Source organism: Caretta caretta, chromosome 4 (assembly GCF_965140235.1).
Source record: "Caretta caretta isolate rCarCar2 chromosome 4, rCarCar1.hap1, whole genome shotgun sequence".
NCBI classification, from domain to species: domain Eukaryota; kingdom Metazoa; phylum Chordata; order Testudines; family Cheloniidae; genus Caretta; species Caretta caretta.
The window spans coordinates 18,709,351-18,714,725 of NC_134209.1; positions in this window are offsets into that span (position 1 = coordinate 18,709,351).

The window sequence follows — 5,375 nt, forward strand, 5'->3', positions numbered from 1 at the left end:
TCCACTCATTTGGTTTTGAAACCCCCCCCCCTCCCCCACCGCAAATGTTAGGGTTTTAAAAAATCTGAACAAACCCTTCAATTCCAACAAATTATAATGAAAAAATTCATTTTGTTTTGAAATTTTGCTGTGAAAGATAAAAAGTTCAAAAGAAAATGTTTTCATCCAATATTTTTTTCATGGGGAAAATAAGCCATTTTTGAGCCCTTTAGAATCATAGAAGACCAGGGTTGGAAGGGACCTCAGGAGGTCATCTAGTCCAACCCCCTACTCAAAGCAGGCACAATCCCCAATTTTTATTTATTTTTTTGCCCCAGATCCCTAAATGGCCCCCTCAGGGATTGAACTCACAACCCTGGGTTTAGCAGGCCAATGCTCAAACCACTGAGCTATCCCCCCCCCCGACCCATTTGGCATAGGTAGGTAACATTACTCAAGGGATGATGTCATGTATGCTAAATGTGACCTGTGGACAGAGCAGTTAGTGGAATAAGAGGCCTCATTAGTGATGATGACCTGTAGTGGGTGACAGTAATTTGACAGGGCTTCATTCAGAGAGGGTGAGAGTCACATGGGCTCAGCCTGCTCACCAAAGGAAATCAGCTAAGGTCATGTCTGTATGTGCAGCGGCACAGCTGTACCGGGGCAGCGTGTGTGGTGAAGACGCTCTATGCCGACTGGAGAGAGCGCTCTCCCGTTGGCATAAAAAACCGCCTCTGTGAGTGGCAGAAGCTATATCGGCAGGAGAAGCTCTCCCGCCACCACAACGTGGACACGAGCACTTCTGCTGGTGTAATTTTGTGTCGCTTTGGGGTGTGGTTTAATCCCACCCCTGAGCAACGTCAATTATGCCACATAAACTGCAGAGTAGACATAGCCTCAATCTGCTTTCTTACTTCGGACTTCAAAGCCTAAACGTGGCGCTTAGAATGGTGCAGAGCAACAGCTGAGATGTCTTGCTGAAGCAGAGTATTATCAGTGAGACTTTACGTGCATGCAGCAATTTCATCCATAGACCTCAATGTACCTTACAAACCCAAGAAAGCGCCGTTATCCTACTTTTATAGATGGGATAACTGCGGCGCATTCTGCGAATTCATCTGTGCCTCAGCCACTTTGCACTCTCCAGGATAGGACTCATGCCACTGACAGACTGTGTTGAGCCAGGAGGAGACACAGCCAGGGCATTGTTGCACCTTGGTTTCCTCAAGGCCCCTAAGGAACAAGGGAGCCCTCGGAGCTGCAGTGGATCAAACCAACCCCCAAAATAGGAGAGGAACATGCCACCTTTCCTCGGTCCCTCTCCTGGCACGTGGATGAATCCAGCTTGCAGCAGTTACTGATGCCAGGTCACCCAGCAAACGAATGGCACAGCTGGGCTTACAACCAAAGTCTGCTGAGCCCCAGCTCGAAGTTCACACCACTAATCACAACAGCTTCCTTCTGCAAATTAGGTGCTTTACAACCACCGAACAATCCCTGCTATGTGCAAGGTGCTGAAAGAGGAAACCACAAGGTTTCAGAAAGCCACAAAGAGAAGCAATATTTGGACAGACCTCATGGACGAGTGGAGGGGTGGGTCAACCCTTCCATCATACAAATAAAACAACCCCCCAAGGCAAACCTGAAGCAAAGAAAACATGCTGAATTTCACAGCCCTGTGCTGCAATACAAAGCATGTCAGTCAGGCAATACGGAGCTGGGATGCAAAGAAACAAGAACCTTGCTCACCTAAGGGGAGGGATTTTTTAAACCGTGTGAGCAACATGGTGCTGTGATTGCCTATACTAAAAATAAAAGGGATTCTAGTCACTTGCTAGAAGGCAGAGCGGGTTGAAAAACACACATTTGCAGTGGGAAGTCCCTGACTTGTAAGTCTCATTCATTCTAAGCCACTCTAATTTCGGTAGCTATGCTGTCTTGGGCTGTGATCACAATTAAGCAGCGGCAGGCCTCATTAGCGCTTAGCTGACCTCCATGGGGAAAGCAAGGTGGTTCAAGTGATTCAGCAGGTTGTGGTACCCTTATCCTCCAATGGCATAAAGTCACTGAGGGATCTTACACCCTATGGCATAAGTTACAGCTGCTCTTTGTCACGGATGCCAGTCGCACAATCACAGCGGCCGTAACAGTTCATTTTCAATGACGTGGTAAGATGAGATAGCAGACAATTGTGGCAACCGGGTCTGATTGCCAGAAAACCCAACTGGAACTCTCTAAACTAGGGAACTGTGCACTGGTGTAACTATGCTGATCTGAGCTATGCCCCGATGTGGGCATATTGCATTGCTGCAAAATGTGACTTGACTTGCCACGGTAACCAGCACCAGTACCAACCTGATCTTACATCAGTGCAGTGAATCTACCCCGGGGCTTGCCTTGGCCTGACTACCTCAGTGCAGCAAACATTGGTGCAAACATGCCTGTGAACATCTGCTCAGAATGATTTTTTTCCCTCCAGCCTGACTAGGGTAGAGTCACATTTCGGTCGAGCTGGGAGATATTCTGACCGGCCACGCATATTCACCTCCGCATTGAAGGGGAGAGACAGGCCCATGAAGAAAAGAAGAATGTGGCCTCCCCAGATTTTCTCCTTATTGTTATAACAATAATCATTCACCTGTCTATATTTCCCCTTGATTTCTTTCTCTCACCTCTCCAGCTATCTCCTGGCTTGGCCGGCTCTGTTGCATTCTGGAAAAGCACCTGGCTCTGCAGTCCTTCTACATGAAAGGAGCTCTATAAATGCGAGGCATCATGATTATATTAGCGATAGAAAGGAGCTGTTGCAGATACCTACTTCGGGAATAATGACCTCTAAGCGTTCTGGGGACTGTTTGAACACCACTGACTTTCCCAGTGCTCCAACAGCACTTATCTTGTGCTGCTGGCTGAGTTTTCGAGCTAATGGGGCACCCTCATTGTTTGTTATATTTGTACTGTGAGGAAACCTCATTTTCCAGTTGCCTCGCCGCTCTGCTGAGACCATGTCTCTGAACAAAAGGGAATGACTTTAACATTTAGAGAACACATGACTGCTTCCTTCCAGTGGTCACCCTGCAGGGAATGAAAGCTTTACATTTTCAGTGTCAATTCATTATTAGAAGGTCCTTTATACCAAGCTGCATCCTCTTGAAGGGATTTGCCTTTGATCTTTCACCAGGCGTTGGGATCGCAGCAAGAAGCTTATTAGTTGTGACTTCGTCAGAGAAGGGAAAAAGGTAGGTGAGAGGTGTTCAATTCATGGATTCAGTTTTGGTTAGGAAGTGCGCAGCTGGTGTTTGGACAGTGGATTTTCTTTACAGGTGACTCGCTTTTATAATAAGCCTTCTCTAAAGAACAGGCAGCCACCCAGGGCCCGACTTTTGGAACCAACCCCCAGTTGCCCAAAAGAAAAGCAACGAGCTGTTTTATTTGGTGATGCCCTGACTTTTTCTATGCTGCTGTCCAGTAATGAATGACTGCAGAATAAGAAAATGATCAAGGTTTTCTGTTTGCTGGAGGGCAGGTGGAGGGGGATCAAGGGAGAAGGTCTGAGCCAGTTTCCTTTCTGTGCACTTATATTACTGGATGCCCATGAAGGTCTCAACTGTGGTTTTGCAAAAGCCCTGAGTTAAGGGGCAGCCCGTAGCAGAGCTGCCCCAGGAGCAGAGCAGGGACCAGATTGTGACTCAGGGAACCACACCCTGTTCCACTCTTGCTCCCGGGGTAAGCGCAGTGCACCAGGACTATAATAAGAACAGGAGGACTTGTGGCACCTTAGAGACTAACAAATTTATTTGAGCATGAGCTTTCGTGAGCTACCGCTCACTTCATTGGATGCATGCAGTTGCAGTGAATGCATCCGATGAAGTGAGCTGTAGCTTACGAAAGCTCATGCTCAAATAAATTGGTTAGTCTCTAAGGTGCCACAAGTACTCCTGTTCTTTTTGCGAATACAGACTAACACGGCTGCTACTCTGAAACCTGTCATTATGGAAGGCACAGGACTATAATAGGCACAGATTGCCTTCCTTTCTTCCCAGCCTCAGTAGCCAGCATGTTGTGGGGTGGGGGTGGGGGGCAGAGTCAAATCTCTGGCCACTCCCCACCCACCTTCTGGGCAGTCACCCATTCCAGGGAGCAATAGGGTGCTTTGCACCCCTCTAGTCTGCTGTGCAGATACTCAGCCAGGGTCACAGGGCCTCCCTAAATAAGCAGAAAGGACCTTATAAATGTTCTAGTTGCATGTGGCAAAGCAGCATTCGTCCTGGGTTCCTGCCTCCAGTTTGAAGGACAAGTAATCCAAAGTCCTGAGACATCTCTCCTCTTCCCAGCATGCTTTATGAACTTGCCTTGGACCCTACTGAGTGTTTTCTTGGACTAGATGCCCATGATTTATTCTTTGTATTGTATTATTGTAGCTAGGAGCCCTAGCTATGGGCCAGGACCCCCTTTTGCTAGGTGCTGTACAAACACAGAACAAAAAGATGGTCCCAGCCCCAAGGGGCTCACAATCTAAGTATAAAGCAAGAGACAACGAAAGGAATGAGGGAATACAATCAAACAATGAGACTACATTGGTCAGCATGATAGGCAGAGGTATCTCCACACCAGCAGCCTAACTATGGTCAAGTTTTTCTTCAGCAAGCTTGGCCTTAGAAAATTTCATGTTAACCTCCCTGCTTATTTTCTTTGATACCCAGCAAATCATGGGATCAACACCCTTTCTTCACCTGTAAGACCTGCAATGTATCAGATTTAGTATGGTTCCTTTGGACGGGCCAGAGGGGACTGACCTTTAGGTATGTTTTACATACCACAAGTCCTGAGTTTGAGACCCACCTGGAGTGATGAGCTGGATGCTCGCTCAGTCTCTCTGAATCAAGAGTGAGTAGCTCTGTAGAAGTCAATAGCATGAAACCTGTTTGAGACAGACAGGTGGCTCCAGCCAGAGAACTCTGATAACTGGTACCATCTGCTGTAGTCTGTTTGGCCACCACTTAGCAGCCCAACAATCTCCTCTCTCTCTCATGCCTCATTCATGGCAGGGGATGTATGCAAGTTGAGAACTCCCAGCTTGAACTGTTTGGGATTTTTTATATCTTGATATTTTTAGAAATGTCAAAATTTGGGGGTGAAAACGTGAATTTGTTTTTACAAAACTGGCATGATTTTTTTCCTCCTTTTTTTCAAGACATTACAGAACTGGTCAACATTTCTTCTAAATGATGAACAATGTGAATGCCAAAAAACAAGGGAAAACTGAAATTTTCCCTCCCTTTTTTTAATCCTACAATCTTACCTGACTGCATATCAAGCCGTTCTCATGATTCACCTCCGTTTATTGCACAAGCCCTTTCATTCAGAGACAGGGGAAAATACAATCACCTTCT